Raw genomic sequence first — 17,791 nt, 5'->3', positions numbered from 1 at the left:
CAAGATAATGCTGCTTCTGAGGAGGACCCTAGAAAATTGTGAGGACAGTATTTGTACCTTAAGAAAACCATCGTCTTTCTTGGAAAGTATAAAGGCATCTTAGACAAACTGTAAGAGGAACTAGATCCTGACACTATTCATAGCCTTCAGGTCATGGAGGCAGAGGGAGACAAATGTTTTTATTTTGACTTCACTTTCTGCCTATTTTAAAAATTACTACTATTTGCATACTTTTCTTTAAATAATGAAAAATGTTATATAAGTATAATGATGTGACCTTTAAAACTAAATAGTGTTGGTGTTTCAAGCCTGGGCCCTGTGTCAGCATCTAGGACTGTTAAGGAAGCTGCCTTAGTGGACTGTTTAGCATTGAGTTATTATTGCTGCTCTTTAGCATCTACTAACCATGAGACAGCCATGTATACAGTAAACACTAGACACCACATAGAAGTTTCTTAAAGATTTAAACATGAATGAAAGTTAAAGAAAATATTCTGGCCTTAAAACAGTCTTCTACATTTTTCCCCCATAAGTCAATTTAAAAAAAAAAAAGCTTGCTCTCAACTAAAACTATTTCATTTTTCTGCAGCTAAATATTTTTGAAGCATTGTATAGAATAATAATAGCAAATAACAATTTACGAAAGGAACATCCTAAAGGAAGCATCACGGTTTGAATTTTATTGCATTAAAAACCTCATGTTCCCATTATCTGGCTCAGGTGAGTCTCCACAAAACACTTGGTTAATTGTTCCTCGTTTCCTTGTTATGAAGCTGTTTATTAATATGGGACCAATAAGACCCTTTAAATGGAATGTAATTCGATAGAATTAGTTAAAAACAAATTGAGCATATGTGGTTAACTTTGCTTTTGGAATTAGCCTATCGGGTGCTGATCTCCATAATTAAAGAATCCTAATTCATAATTCTCTGAATCACTGAATTTGGCAGGGAAATGCCAGTAATTTTCATTTCACAACACAGTGCCTCAGACAGTAATAAGCCAGAACAAAACACATGCAGGTTTAATCAGGTAACGAAGCGTGTCAAGTACCTACTCTGAAGGATAGGAGTCTGGCGCCTCAAGTGTAAGCCTGGAAAACTCCCTCAGGGGTGTTATATAGTCTCCGATATGTACCTCTCACAGCTTCTGCTGACACCTTTAAGAGAGAAAAAAAAGTATCACCAAGATGAGGCGTCAGCATTCAGAACAAAACACTCTCAATATGACTCTGGGAGCCAAGGTTATAAACATACTTGAGTGTGCACCAGAGGGCACACTCACACAAACACAAGTGCACACACACACACACACACACGGACACACTTTTGTAGTAATCAAATGTAGAGATGAAGACGCAAAATTTCAAGTAAAGAGTAGTCTGAGTTTATCTTCAGGTTTCTCCTCCAAAAGAAAGAGGAGGAGGAGGAGGACGATGAAGAGGAGGAGGAGGCGATGAAGAGGAGGAGGAGGAGGAAGAGGATGTTTTTCTTTTAAAACTTGTGTAAAATTTTGACTTTAGAGTATGCGGTTCCAACTGCTGTTGTAGGTCAGAAAAAGGAGTCCCTTAGATAGATAATCAAGATAAAGGATGAATCATCCCCAGTATGGCTTTTTATTGTTGTTGTTTTATGGTAGTTCACAGATCTGGCACTTAAGATTCATGGTGTTCAGATCATCTAGGGAGCTAATAAAGGGAAAACTGTGCAAAACACATGTCGCGCAACTCGGTTTTTACAGGCAAGTCATATCTACCGGCAGGCCTGTCCTGCCTGTGTCAGCATTTCTGTAACACTGAAAGACTGCTAAGCCAGCCTCCTCTGTGAACAGGCTGCAGACCCAAGGCAAAGGACCCACTCCTATTCCAGCCCCAAGATCTAGATGTGGGATCTTCAAGGCTCCCTGGCCGGCATCCTTTGAGCCTGTCTCTAACGTCCCTGCTGCCTTTTCCTTGAGTCCTTTTTCCTAAGAATAGATGTCTCTGCTGAGGTACACACCCTAGGGCTAACAAGATGTCACCAAGGGCTGGCGGTTGAAGTCACTATGGCTTCGACCCATAGGCCACAGTCCCTTTGAGCCATAGTTACAAGTTCAATGCTTTTGATGGGGTAGAAGAGGCCAAAACTGGAGAAAAATGAAAGTGAGCCCTGGTTAGGTAGGAAAAGATTTGTTTACAGTCTCCAAGCTGCACATCTATCAGAGCAGGGCCAGACCCATTTTCTGCAGAAAAGCTTAAGTCAGACAAAGCTGAGGCCTCAGGGTATCAATAGTTTATGTTGTTTAGACTTTTTTTCCATTTTCCTCTATAGTGATGAGAACATTCCAATAGGGTTATATCTAATTATAACCATTAAGTGAAATGTAATTTTTAAAAAATCTGCTGAAGAAATACAGGGAAGATTTTCTGTTTTGGCCAGTGTGTGTGTGTGTGTGTGTGTTAGAGAGAGAGAGACAGAGAGAGACAGAGATAGACAGAGACAGACAAGAGACAGAGAGAGAGAGATGGAAACAGAGACAGGGACACAGAGAGACAGAGACAGGGACACAGAGAGAGAAAGTGTGTGTGGTGTGTATGTATGCATCTGTGTGTGGTGCAGAATACTTAAAAATAACAATACAAGAAAGTAACCAAATAAGTAGTGGGAATTATGTTTCAGTTCAACAACTCTGAGTAGCAATTCATAGTGAAGACATGAATTTAAAAGAATTCCTCCAAAGGCAATATTCTACCTTAGGTGTGAACTAAAACTTCATTTGTCCAACAAAAATAGTACCCTTTGCACTTTGTACTTTATTGCTTAGTTTTAAATTTTAACCAAAATACACACACTGTGTAACCACAGCAAGTAACAGCTCTGAATTAGCTGAGGCTGTTTCTCATTCTTTCACTGGTGATCTGTTAAGAACATTCTTGTGTCCCCGCCCCCATAACAAATGCACTGCATTTGACTGCATTCGAGAAGAAGGTAAATGCTGAATTAGATCAGGAAGTAGGTTCCTAACCTGACAGGTTTGAGTCCTTGTAAGAGCATCAGAGTTTGTGCTCTGGTCTCCTCACACGCCAGAGAGAGGTCATGAAGCTGTAGAGGAAGGAAGCTAACCAGGTGCTGAAGAGAGACTCTGCTAGAAACCATGGCGGCCTCCAGAACAGTGAGAGTCCGCATTTCAGCTGCTCAGGCTGCTCACTGTGTGCTCTTTGATAAGGACAATCCTCTCTCACTGCTACGTTGTCACTTACTTGCAGCCCATCATTTAGGCGCAGGGATGCAGAGTACCCTGGAGACGGAGACTCACTGCTGAGGTGAGTTTGGCGATTCCAACCTGTAAGCTCCATCTGAAGGACCACAGAGAGCTGAGTCGGCCCGGCTTGGCCTGGCTGGGCACATGATGCTTTCTCCATAGCTGGCTACGTAAACTGTCACGTTCATTAAATAGTCTGTAACCAAAGCATGCTAATTTGAAGACTTTGTAGATATTTTACATGTAAAATCAACTTATATTTAATTCAGCAACTACTCCATTAGCGCATAGGCAAAAACAACAACCACAAACAAACCGAAAAGCCCCTTTGTCTCAGACAGGAGTGTTTTATTACTGGCATTTACTGCTGCCAGAACATGGAGACGGTAAAGAGCAAACAGATTTCCAGCCCCTTTTCTCCTTGCTTTCAAACTCTCTCTCGGCAAACTTAAAGCCTGTGCCTATGCTAAGGAGCGCCCCTTCCTCAGCCCTGCCCTTGGGGCGAGCACACCTTCCACAGCCCTGCCCATGGTGTGAGCACCCCTTCTGCAGCCCTGCCCATGGTGTGAGCACCCCTTCTGCAGCCCTGCCCCTGGGGCGAGCACACCTTCCTCAGCCCTGCCCCTGGGGCGAGCACACCTTCCACAGCCCTGCCCATGGTGTGAGCACCCCTTCTGCAGCCCTGCCCGTGGTGTGAGCACACCTACCGCAGTCCTGCCCCTAAGGTGAGCACCCTTTCTGCAGCCCTGCCCCTGGGGTGAGCACATCTTCACAGCCCCGCCCCTGGGGCGAGCACACCCCAAAAGGGGACCTCCTGTTTGCTACTGGGGCTTCAAAGTTACAGCAGGGACAGCTTCCCAGAACTAAGACTTAAGAAGCCCTCATTCTGCAGGAGACAGAGTCTTAGAAAAGCGCCAATTCTTCGGTAGTCGTGAAGCATTTCTTGGACCTCTCAACTCACAGATTCTGAAGGGCGTCTGCTGTCCTGGGGGTCCCTTGAGTCATGTTGTCAGAGCAGTAAGTGTTGGTCATTATAAAGCCAGGATTCTGCCACACAATCTATATGAATGTAATATCTCTCTTGAGGCTTGGCATCTCCATTGCTATTTAAAGCTCAAATTTTACAGCTTCCTTGGAGCAGGAATTTCAGGCAATTGTGAAACTTCTACTGTGGCTAGTCACTAGTGACCCACGGAGAAGAAAAGAAACAAGTTAGTTTGGGAGTCTCTGGGGAAGTCTGGTTGCTAAAATAGAGGCGAAATGGAAATCTTCAGTTCTTGTAAGAGCCTCAGACAGACCTACTGCAGAAACCCTGGCCATCAGCCCCTGCCCTGGTAGGCCCATCTTCTAAGAGCTGCCCTGGTGCCACATCTCACATTGTGAGTACCATGCTTACCAGCTTGTTCTGGGACAGAACTCTATCCCACTGGCCTTAACGTGAAAATTAGGTGCTGTGTTTCCTCTGACCCGAACCTTGGCCGATAGACTACATCAAAATAAACCACAGCCTATGGAGGAGGTTTGTGGCATGGAGAGAAGTAGCAGCAGAGAGGAAAATCACAATAAAATCAAGATGGAAAAATGCAACAAGTAGCACTAAAATAGGATGTCTCGTTCAGGGGGAAAGTTTCCAGTTCTGTTTTCCTGGATCTATTCTTCAAGATTTTCAAAAATAGCAAGTGACATATTCCACGGCACAGGGATTTTTCTCATAGGAATGGTGTCATTTGATCTTGGCAGCTTTCCCCAGGAAGACCACCTGAGCTACTCTGGATACAAATTAAGTTCTACCCATTAGATCTTAATTTATGAAAACTTGAGAGAATGCCAGGTATCCAAGAACACTCTCTTATACCTCCATGATGCATGGCTGGTATTTTTTCCTGTTTATTAAACAGATTATTTCTTCTCACATAATGTATCCTGATTACAGTTTCTCCTCCCTCTCCTCCTCTCCTCCCATCCAGACCCATTCCCTTTCTGTCTCATGTTAGAAAAAAGCAGGCTTCTAAAGGATTATAATATAATATAAAATATATAGCACAATGATGTATTATGATAATACAAACACATTGGTATTGGACAAAACAAAGAGACAGAAGGAAAAGACTCCAAGGGCAGGCACAAGAATCAGAGACCCACTTGTTTGAACACTCTGGAATCCCATACAAACACTAAGCTGGAAGCGATAACATATACACAGAGAACCTGGTGCAGACCCGTGTAGGCCCCGTGCACGCTGCCTCCGTCTCTGTGAGCTCATATGAGCTCTGCTCATACTGATCTACAGGGCCTTGTTTTCTTGGGTGTGGGAATCTTTGCAACCACCAAAGCCAGCAATGTGTGGATCTACCAGAGATAAGAAAGCAGTTTGGTTCAACATGACTCAGTAGCCAGTATTGTTTCAAGCTTTAAGAGTCTGACCCTGAGTAGTTTATTTTAGACATATTTAAGCACAATTTGGTGAAAAAATTTCCTGTGATAATTAACTCAATCCCATATGCACAATAAAGATTAAGGCACGGCTACATGGAAGCTCTTTGTAAAATACATTTTACATATTCCATGAAGATGGGTTTCTATAGATTGACCACATGTGACATCTTCCATAAAGATAACTTCTATAGACTGACTGAGAAAAAACAAGCTCACGATAAGGGTCTGGGGAAGGAGCTGGTGTGATCTCGGTCATAAGGATAATGCAAACGGCACCAGGCTATTAACCACCTCCATTTCCAGCCATCTGGTGGAAAACAGGTTGTATGTCTCTGCTGCATGTTTAACATTCCTGGTTTCCCTAGTGCTTACCTGTGAACACAAGAACCATTCCTGGTTTCCCTAGTGCTTACCTGTGAACACAAGAACCTCTGTGCATCCTACACCTGGTGTCCTCCATCCCCTCTGGCTCTTACACTCATCCTACCTCCTTTCCCACAGGGTTCCCGAGCCGGAGGGGAAGGATTTGATGGAGACATCCCTTTTAAGACTGAGTGTTCCAAGGTCTCTCACTCTCTGCATAATGTCTGGCTGTGGATCTCTATGTTTGTTCCCATCTGCTGCAGGAGGAAGCTTCTCTGATGACGGCTGAGCAAAGCACTGATCTATGAGTATAGCAGAATGTCATTAGGAGTCATTTTATTGCTACATTTTTTGGTTTTGCTCTTTAGGGCAGTAGTATTTACCCGAGGTCCCTGGGCTACCTAATCTCGGGTTCTTGATCAGCCACAGGTGTCAGTCTGGGTTTCATCTCATGGGTTCATTTCTCTTTTGGTAGCATGCAGACTACCTTCCTGTGTCAAAGATGCTAGAATGTAGGGTTGGAGGCTCTTTGTAGGCACCAGCTTGACATTTCCACGTCCAATGAGTTGTTCAGGTACCATCTTCAGCAATGGGGCCTTGCTGTCACTTTGTGAAAAGCAACATATAGTATTATCAGCACCCTGTGTTGTTTGAGGATTCCCATAGGACCTCCTTGACCAACACTCAATTAGAGGTACTGGAAGCTTCATTTGTGGCAAGAGATGACCATTTTGTGGCAAGAGATGACCACCCATTATTTTGAAATTTCATTTAGATCACACACACATACACACATATGTGTGTGTGTGTGTGTGTGTGTAGGCTTCTATTGTTTTAGGTTTCCATACTATCCCTTAAATGGCCTTAATTGCAGCTGTCTTTCCCAGCATTTCCTCTTTCATCACCCTCTCTCTACCCACTTCCCACTTGATAATCCTGTTCCAGATGCTGCCTGCATCCATTCGTATCCATAACTATCTATTCTAGATCCCTTTCCTAACAAGGAACACTGATCAATGTGTCTGGTTTTTGTGCCAATACCACACTCTTCCCTCCAATCCCTTACTCTAACCCTAACCTCTGTGGTTGTATAGGTTGCAGCTTGGTTATCATTGACTTAACAGCTAATATCCACAGAAAAGTGAATACACACTGTATTTCTCTTTCTGGGTCTGGGTTACCTCATTTGGTGATTTTTTTTTCTGGTTTCATCCATTTACCTGTAGATTTCATTATTTCAGCTATTTAACAACTGAGTAATTCTCCACTGTGTGAATGTACCACATTTTCTTTATCCATCCTTCTATTGAGGGGCATCTAGGTTGTTTCCAGTTTCCGGCTATTATGAACAGAGCAGCAATAACATGATGGAGCAAGTGTCTCTGTGGTAGGATGAAGAGTCTTTTGGGTGTACGCTCAAGAGTGGAGTAGCCAGATCTTGAGGTAGATCCATTCCTGTCTTCCTGAGGAACTAACCAACACATTGATTTCCATAGTGGCTGTACGAGTTTTCACTTCCACCAACAAGGATACTTGTTTTATTGATCTTAGCCATTCTGACAAGTGTAAGATAAAAATTTCAAAGTGGTTTTGATTTGCATCTCTTTTAAAGCTAAGGAAGTTGAACATGTCTTTAAGTGTTTCTCGGCCATCTGTGTTTCCCCCTTTGAGAGTTCTCTGACCCATTTTTTTTTTTTTTTTACGAGACAGGGTTTCTCTGTATTGTTTCGGAGGCTATCGGTCCAGCCCGGCCTCGAACTCACAGAGATCCGCCTGCCTCTGCCTCCCGAGTGCTGGGATTAAAGGCATGCACCACCACCGCCCGGCTTCTCTGACCCATTTTTAATTGGATTATTTGTCTCCTTGACACCTAGTTTCTTGAGTTCTTTATATTTTGAACACCAGCCTTTATTGAGTGTGTAGTTGGTCAAAATCTTTTCTCATTCTGTAGGCTGCTGTTTTGTCTGAATGATGGTATCCTTTGCCATGCAGAAGCTTCTCGGTTTCATGAGGTCCCGATTATTAATTGTTGATCTTAGTGCCTGCACCAATAATGTCCTGTTCAGAAAGTCTTTTCCTGTACCAGTGGACTCAAGCCCATTCCCCACTTTCTCTTCTGTCAGGTTCAGTATATCCAGTTTTATGGTGAGGTCTTTGATCCATCTGGAATTGATGGGGTTTTTTTTTGTGGGGGCAGTAAGTATGGATTTATTTGGACTCTTCTACATGTAGCTACCCAGTTTGACCAGACCATTTATTGAAGATGCTGTCATGTTTTTCCCAGTGTGACTTCCTGACTTCCTTATAAAAACCAGGCATTCATAGGTGAGGATTTATACCTGGGCCTTCAACTCAGTTCCACTGATTAATGTGTCTACTTTTGTGCCAATACCATGCTGTTTTTATTACGATAACTCTGTAGTAGTACGCATTAGAAATTACCTCCTGCAGTTCTTTTATTATTTAGGATTGTTTTAGCTATCTTGAACTTTTTACTTGTGTGTTTCCATATGAAGCTGAGAATTATCCTTTAATGATCTGTGAAGAATTGTGTTGAAATTTTGATGGGGATTGCATTAAATCTGTAGATTGCTTTTGAAAGGACATTTTTTTACTATATTAAACCTACTGATCCATGAGCATGGGAGACCTTTCCATCTTTTGATATCTTATTCAATGTCTTCAATATAGGAAGGGGAAAAAAGTATGTTTTTATCATACAAGTCTTTCACTTGGTTGGTTAGAGTTATCCTGGGGTATTTTATGTTATTCGAAGCTATTGTGAAAGATGTTGTTTCCCTGATTCCTTCCTCAGTCTGTTTGTCATTTTTAGGTAGGAGGGTCACTGATTTGCTGAGTTAGTTTTGCATGCAGCTACGTTTCTGAGTGTTTATCAGCTGTAGGGGTTCTGGGTGGAAGCTTTAGGGTCATTATGTATACTATTATATCACCTGAAAATAAAGATAGTTTGACTTCTTCCATTCCAATTGTTTCTTCTTGGTCCTCTTATATCCCCTTAAGTTGTCTTAGTACTAAATTGAATGGACAGAGTGGACAACCTTGTCTTGTTCCTGATTTTAGTGGAATTGCTTTGAATTGCTCTCCATTCAAGCTAATGTTACCTCTGGGCTTATTGTAAACTGCCTTTATAATGTTGGGGTATGTCCTGTGTATTCCTGAGTCCTCCAAGACTTTTATCATGAATGGGTACTGGATTTTTGTCAAAGGTCTTTTCTGCATCTAATAAAATGATCATGCAGTTTTTGTCTTTCATCTTTGTGGGTCGCTGTGCTGGCTAATACCCACATTTTAAAGATGGGGAAGCTGAAGACCAGAGAAGTTTATAATGTGTTCAAGGACAAGTAGCTTGTACAAAGACCACAAGGTGAATTCTTTAGTGATCTTCTTGAAACAGTGTATTTGACTTCACTTCATACATACAGGCGCGTCTGTGTGTGTGTGTGTGTGTGTGTGTGCGTGTGCGCTGCGCACACGTCCGCGCTCACACGTGTTGGGAGGCCTTGGATGATGTGATGAGCCAGGTGCCACCTACAGGTCTAGGACTACTTATGAGTCAAGTCTGTACTTCTCTTTCCACCATCATCAGCCTCCAGTTGAGCAAACCTTGATGGCTGGATAGGGTTTCACTTTCAACCTCAGGCTGACAGAAATATTCACGATTCACACAAACTTCCTGCGAACGGCAGTAACCTGGCTTCTCACACTCGAGGGAAGGCTGGACTGTGGTGTTCATGTCTCAGTTTCAGACTCTTCTGTCCCGTTTGACAGCACAGTCTGGATGGGGCACTGATAATGTAAATGGCGTTTTACATGGGGACATGGAGTCACCATGGCCAAAGCCAGAGTCAAACCTGTGTACACACAAACTTTAAGTAGAGGCCTCAAAGCCCAGTTTAGCCTCTGAGTGGTGAAAAATGCATCATCACCCAGTGTTCTGGCAAAAATAAAACAGGTAGTAAAAACTGAGGCCTGGATTCTAGTTCAGAATTTCTGCTCAGTTACACATTGGGATAAATTTTCTAAATGGGCTAGACCAACAGATAAGAGCTCCTAAGAATAAAGGAACTAGCATTTTGATTTGGCACTGCAAGCATAAAAGGCTGAGTTCAAATCCCAGAATCCACTTAAAAGCCAGCCACATCTATGCTGGTCTGCAATCCCAGCACTGGTGAGAGGGAGACAGGTGGGGTGGATCCTGGAGCCTGCTGGCCAGACACTCTAACCACATTGGTGAGTCCCAGGTTCCCTGAGAGACCTCCCTTAAAATTAAAAATAAGGCAGCAAGCAGCTAAAGATGCCAGACCTCAACCTCTAGGTTCTACAAGCACACGTGGGCTCCTCCTCCCTCCCTGTCTCTCTCCCTCCCTCCCTCTCTCTCTCTCTCTCTCTCTCTCTCTCTCTCTGTCTCTCTCTCTCTCTCTCTCTGTCTCTCTGTCTCTCTCTCTCTCTCCCCCTCATACACACACACCTTCATTTACAAAGCCTTTCACATATTTGATAATGACAGCTGTTTTCAGGTGGCCCTGAGGATAGGATTTCAGACTTGGAGGTTATTTGCCTCTAAAGGACAGACTCATTCCAACTAGCATACACTAAAAAGTGAAATCAGTCAAAGGGATGTGAGCTTATCTCTTGGAATCCGAGGGCAGGAAAGGGGCTGGGGTGTGCAAATGCTTGGAATGAGGAATTAGGATGTGGGCTGGGACCTCCTAACCACACCCTCCTCAGAGTCTCTGCTGGTCCTCTGTCGTTTTTCGTGTTCTGTCCCTGATTTTCCAGGGCACTGTCAAAGTCCTAAACTTCAGATCTGTACCACTGAAAAGTGGCAGTTCAGATTCGGTTTCCTCTGGGAGAAAGATTTTAATAAATTCAGCACAATTTGAAATTGGCTCCCCTTATTTATCTACCTTGGTTAAGCTAACTGTTCAGGAACCCAACATCACATTGAACGACCTGTCGGCTGGGGCCCAGTCATGAGGGTTGAGAACACCAGAGGCAGTTCATGGGACAAGCACATTTGAAGCAGCCTCCAACAGTTGTCCAGATATGAAAGAGTTTACATCGATTCATAGGTATCATAGAATTTGTTCTTTCCACATTTTAAATTTAGCTGAATGAGAAAAACTGTTTCACAGACAGGAAAATGAAGCTAAAGCCTTGTCAGGAAGTTGCTTAAGGCAACTTGAAACCAGAGTTCCTGAATGCTGAATCAGGCTTTGAGACACCAAGTAGCCCTTACCCTCCGAGAGCTGACTGGCTGTGGATGCTCTGTGGTCTTCAGAAACGGGCAGTGAAATTTTCCAGGTGATCTGCAGTGAAACCAGGCAGAAAAATCTAGTTGATTTGTGGTTCATCCCATACCATCTCACAAGATACCATCTCTCCTCCAAAGCGCAGACAGGTCTGCCAGGGAGTGGCCTGGCCCCTTGACGACGTGTTCGATCCAGATCAAATAGTGGTGGCTTAGAGGCTCAGTCTGGGGGAGGCTGGCACTTTTTCACCAATAAAAATGACTTTTAAAAATTAATGTTGAAACATTCTTCCATCATTCTGAAAGTATGCACTTTGCTCATCTGAAAAATACAACCATCTTGCCAGCTGCTGGCTGAAATTTGTGTGTACTTCCTAGAATAACATTGACTCAGTATTTCTTCTGAAGCCTTGGTAATGCTTCCCATTTTAGTTTTCCTCTTATGTATTCTCCTCACAATCTTCTAAACACAGGCACATACACACAGAGATAATGCACGCATACGCACCACACACACACACACACACACACACACACACACACACAGACCAGAGCATGCTTTCGCTCCGCATAACACAAATTACAAAGATTTTTAAAGTGAGGTATTTTGTACTGAACAATATCCTGGAGCTTAACTTCATGCCAAGGGCTAACAAGGTAAGGATTCCTTCTAGGGCCCTTGCGAGAGAGAGAGAGAGAGAGAGAGAGAGAGAGAGAGAGAGAGAGAGAGAGAGAGAGAGAGAGAGAGAGAGAGAGAGAGAGAGAGAGAGAGACTTGGTTATTCTACACCCTGTGTCCTCATGACTGTAGGAAGCGTTTGGCATCGGGTGGTCAGGTTGGAGCCAGCCTCTGAGTTTGCACTGCACCTTTCAAGAAAAGGTTATAACGGAGTCAGACCAGTGAGCTGCTGAAACTACAGCTTAGGGACGACTCGCAGATGGGTTACTAAGAATTCTGAAGGACTGCCCTGGGCTCCAGGGAGGAAGCACAGTCCTGACCAGCACCAGGGTGAACCGAGGGGGGCAGGCAGACCCCACACAGGCCCAGGACGATCTACCCCAGGCTCCGAGGAGAAAAGGTGTCCAGCCGGTACCTTGCAGCGCTGGGCAGATGCACACTATTAGGTGAGCCAATGCATGGCGTGTTAAGGGGGAGAGAGACAGATGGTTCATTTCCTGTGGACAGAGGCACATCGGAAGAGGCGAAAGCGGCGAGGGGTGGGCTGAGGTGGGTGGTGTGATTACCACCCAGGCCCATGGCGATGTCCGAGCCTGAGGTGCTGCCAGGACCCATTATTTGGGTTCATGGTCCTGGCGCAGCCAACGTCTGTGTTGATGTCCATGGTTCCTGATACCACTGAAGGCCAAGAGGATAGGGCTGGGCAGAGTTGGCCCTGCCCCCTCATCGGCTGTATCCTAGGGAGAACTGGTCCTGCCCCTCACCAGCCGAAGCACTCAGGAGAGACGTTCCTACACCTCACCTAGGCAGCTCGGTAGAGCTGACCCTGTTCTCAGGGGCATGGGCAAGCTGGCCCTGAGGGTTCGAGAATGGGAGAGCAGGTCGCGCTCCTCTCATATGGCGTGTGGCGGCATGGGAGAGGGGATCGACCCAAAGCCCTCACCAGCTGCAGCACGTGGAAGAAAGGGCCTACTCCTCACCTGGACGGCACAGTAGAGTTGGTCCAGTAGGCAGGGGCGGGGTGAGCCGGTCCTGAGGACGTGGGAGGGGCATAGCGGGTACCACCTCTCTCGCCTGGGGTGTGGTGGTGGGAGGGAGGGAGGGAAAGATGCCCATCCCACCTGCCCCTACCACCTCCAGCTGCCAAGGGAGCTGACCGTACGCTTCGCCCGCTGCAACCCTTGGGAAAGCAGGCCCTGCACCCTGGTCTTGGCAGAACAGTGGAGAGGACCTGATTGACTGGGGTTAGAGGAGAAATTAAATGTGGGAGATCCGGCCCCGCCCCTCAGCTGTCGTGTGGTGGTATGGGCAGGGGAGAGATGTCCTTCTGGGGCCAAAAAAGAATTCTGGGGCCAAAAGCCGTGATTAATCTTTTCCAGCATCATCACTTCCCAAACACACCTAACCTAGAAATAAAACCAAGACTTTGAGAAGCAAAGTTATTTTCTTAGTTCAAAGATTTCTCCGACCATTGCTGGTCACAGCTGTGTTTTCTTCTTTGCCCCACTATCTCTAAAGCGCCCCCAGTCAATCTCATTCCCACACAACCTATGCCACTGGGTTGGGGAGGGCAGCGGTCTACCTGGGACTTAGATAACACGGGAGCCGAGCAAAACCACAGTTAAGGTTTCTAAATGCCCTCCCAGGACTGCCACGTGCACGCAGATGCTACCAAATCTACCCTCACACAGCTCTCCTCATAAGACAAGACGCCATCCTCACACATGCTGAAAGACATGGGATTCCTGAATTAGAGACAAAGGGTTTTATTACTCCCATCGACAGCAAAAGTAATAATTTCAGTTTTTCTTGTGTTGGTTTTCTAAGTTCCAGTCCCCACATGTATATACAAAGAAGCCAGAATATCGGCACACGTGAATGTAGTTTCCAGGCAAGACGTGTGCTCTGCCTGACTCCAAGCCCCTAACTCCGTCAATAAAATGAAATTTGGGGAATTGGCAACACTTATTTCAGTGTTTTATTTGAAGCACATGAGAATGAGAGGCAAATTAAAGATCCATCTTTAGGGACTGATCGCCAGGCTCAGCTTCAGCTCTGACCTCCATCCTGGCCCGAGACCCCAGAGCAGGTGCCGTAACCGGGCTCAGGTAAAACGCCTGGTAGGGGCAATGGGAGTGTGCGGCAGCCTGGGATTCGCAAGCAACGCGAGACCGCTAGATGCAGGATTGGCACAAATTCTCTCTCCTGGTAGAATGCAGTTTGCTTTTTCCATCTCCAGCCAAACCAGGTGTGTCTGCCTAAAGAGAGATAGAGAGTGAATCCCGGAAGATAGGGATTCAAATGAAAATGACTTCTCAGTGAATATTACTGTTTTTTCAATTCAGATGAAAACAACTAACGATGATGACCTGGAATGATGGGCTTTGAGATTGAAAATGATTTTCAACTTCATTTGACCCAGTTGTCTTATTCTATGGAAATATAAAAAATATGAGAGAATAAAACATATTGACTTGAAAATCTTCTATATTGCATGAGCCTGGACACAACCAAGACGGCCCACCTTGGCAATCAGCTTTTAAAGCAAAATGATTGATACTGATAAAATTACAGAATAAAAGCTTCATTAGATCTTTAAAAAGCAATAATCCATCCTGTTGTACTAAGACCATGTCAATCATTTTAATTATTCCATCAGTAATATTGTAGCAATGTTCATCACCAAATTTCATATGAATTATTAAAAGTTGAGTGTAACATAAAGACTCCAGTTATCTTCTCATAGAGATTTTTGCCTGAAGAATTATCAACTCAGCAGATTACATTCATGCTGATACTTTTTTCTCCCATTCTTTCCCGTTATGATATGTTTAAAGAGTCTACATGCCACACAAATCAATCGATACCAATTTTTATATGTTGAGATGCATATACAAAGATTCTAATTTTAAACAGACATTTACTAATGATAGTTTAAAATGAGAACACAGGAACAAACATTAATTTCATCTGAGGTCTAATAGTCTTCCTGAACTATTCGCAACTAAGGGATTAAGACAAACATTTTGCTAAAAAAGCCATGGAGTGTGTCTGTATGAGTTAGACTGGTGCATACACAACCTCACTATTCAGACCACAGAAATTCTGACCCAGTTTGCAAACACATGAAAGAGATCTCAGCTTCTTTAAATTACTGCTGTATTAAAATATTTCAGTTAGGGAGTAGAAGAGTCATGGCTGTTTTCTCTCCCTTGATGAGACTAGCCTCACTCCCCCTCCCTCAGACTCTCACTCCCTCACTCCTTTTGTTTGGGGTCTTTGTACTCACTCTTTCCTGTAGGGAATACTTTCCTTGCAGACTTTCTAGGATTTTTGTGGTCTTGATTCAGGTATTACTAGTTATGTATTTTGTTCTCCATAATACTTAGAAACTTGCTAACTGATCACCCTGAATCTGCCCACACCTCAGTCTTCGGTGCCTTCCTGTCCTTGCCCTGTGCTTAACGTGAGTGGGGGCTCTGCTCTGAGCCCCAACTCCCTACATCCCCTGGCTCTGTCTCCCTGGGCATTTTCTGTGCCTAGAGAGGAACTTCCATGCCCGGAAGGATCACCCTGAGTCTGCCCACACCTCAGTCTTCAGTGCCTTCCGGTCCTTGCCCGGGGCTTAAGGAGAGGAAGAGACCACATGAGCTCCCACTGAAAGAAAGGATGGGAAGAAGGCAATATAAAAACACAGCCAATAGCAGAGGAACCAATATGACACCACCAGAGTCTAGAAACTCTACACCAGCAAGACCAGAACATATCAACACAGATGAAACAGAAAAGAATGACCTTCAAAACAACCTCCTGAAAGTGATAGAGGCCCTCAAAGAGGATATGAGAAAATCCCTTAAAAAAATGGAAGAAAACACAAACCAAAAAATGCAAGAAATCAACAAATCTCTTAAAGAAAGTAAGGAAAACCAAGGGAAAAAAACCAATCAAACAAATGAAGGAAACAATTCAAGATCCGAAAGCCGAAATGGAGATAATAAGAAAAACACAAAATGAGGTAATGCTGGAAATCGAAAGGCTGAATAAACAATCAGGAACTACAGATGCAAGCATAACTAACAGAATACAAGAGATGGAAGACAGAATCTCATGCACTGAAGATAAACTAGAGGAAATAGATTCATCGACAAAAGAAAGTCTTAAGTCCAACAAATCCTTAACACAAAATATCCAGGAAATATGGGACACTATGAAAAGACCAAATCTAAGAATAATAGGTATAGAAGGAGGTGAAGAAGTCCAGCTCACTGGTGCAGAAAACATATTCAACACAATCATAGAAGAAAACTTTCCCAACCTGAAAAAGGAGATGCCTATGAAACTACAAGAAGCTTACCGAACACCAAATAGATTGGACCAAAAAAAAGTCCCCTCGTCACATAATAATCAAAACACCAAACATATAGAATAAAGAACAAATATTAAAAGCATCAAATGAAAAAGGTCAAGTAACATATAAAGACAAATCTATCAGAATTACACCGGACTTCTCCATGGAAACTATGAAAGCCAGAAGGTTCTAAGATACCACAGATTCCAGCCCAGACTACTATTTCCAGCAAAACTCTCAATCACTATAGATGGAGAAAACAAGATATTCCATGACAAAAGCAGATTTATGCAATACGTATCCATAAATCCAGCCCTACAGAAAGTTCTAGAAGGAAAACTCGACCCAAGGAAGTTAACTACACTCAAAATAACATGGGCAATAGATAATCTAACTATACCAGAAATAAGAAATAGGAGAAAAACTCACATACAAAACCACCACAGACAGATCCAAAGCAAACAAGAATCAATATTCAATGGTCATTAATATGCCTGAATATCAATGGTCTTAACTCACCTATAAAAAGACACAGGCTAACAGAATGGGTACAAAGAAAGAGCCCATCCTTCTGCTGCATACAAGAAACACACCTCAATTTCAAAGACAGACGCTACCTCAAGGTTAAGGGCTGGGAAAAGACTTTCCAATCAAATGGACATAAGAAGCAAGTAGGTGTAGCTATCCTAATATCTAACAAAATAGACTTCAAACTAAAATTAATCAAAAGAGATGAAGAAGGTCATTTCATATTCATCATAGGAAAAATCCATCAGGAAGAAGTCTCAATTCTGAACATATATGCCCCAAATATAAAGGCACCCATGTTCATAAAAGAAACATTACTACAACTCAAATCACACATTAAACCCCACACACTTATAGTGGGAGACTTCAACACCCCACTGTCACCACTGAACAGGTGCACCAGACAGAAACTAAACAAAGAAACAATGGAATTAACAGAAGTTAATTGGGTTAAACAGACATCTATAGAACATTCCACCCAAACAAAAAGAATATACCTTCTTCTCAGCACCACACGGAACCTTCTCTAAAATCTACCACATACTTGGCAGTAAAGCAAACCTCAACAGATACAAAACAATTGGAATAATCCCCTGTATCCTTTTGGGCCACCACGGCTTAAAATTAGAATTCAACATCAACACAAATTGCAGAAACCTCACAAACTCATGGAAATTGAACAATGCTCAATTGCATCACCCCTGGGTAAAGGAAGAAATAAAGAAAGAAATAAAAGACTTCCTATAATTCAATGAAAATGAAGGCACAACATACCCAAACCTTTGGGATACTTTGAAAGCAGTTCTAAGAGGAAAATTCATAGCAATAAGTGCCCACATGAAGAAACTGGAGAATTGCCACACTAGAGAATTAACAGAACACTTGAAAGCTCTAGAACAAAAAGAAGCAAACTCACCCAGGAGGAG

The 17,791-nt window shown here is 43.4% G+C and overlaps 1 long non-coding RNA gene across 1 annotated transcript; it reads right to left on the bottom strand.

Annotated features, from left to right (window-relative positions):
* Positions 1-594: 594 nt before the first annotated feature.
* LOC121143054 lies at positions 595-11,402 on the bottom strand. Its single transcript, XR_005880188.1, has 4 exons — positions 11,300-11,402; positions 4,202-4,421; positions 3,239-3,436; positions 595-1,159 (listed from the first exon to the last, which is right to left on the bottom strand). It is a non-coding gene; the product is annotated as an uncharacterized LOC121143054 (long non-coding RNA).
* Between the last annotated feature and the right edge of the window lie 6,389 nt (positions 11,403-17,791).

Source organism: Mesocricetus auratus, unplaced genomic scaffold (genome assembly GCF_017639785.1).
Source record: "Mesocricetus auratus isolate SY011 unplaced genomic scaffold, BCM_Maur_2.0 Super-Scaffold_100011, whole genome shotgun sequence".
NCBI lineage: Eukaryota > Metazoa > Chordata > Mammalia > Rodentia > Cricetidae > Mesocricetus > Mesocricetus auratus.
Note: the sequence above shows the minus strand (reverse complement) of the source record. Positions and strands in the feature narration are given on the sequence as shown.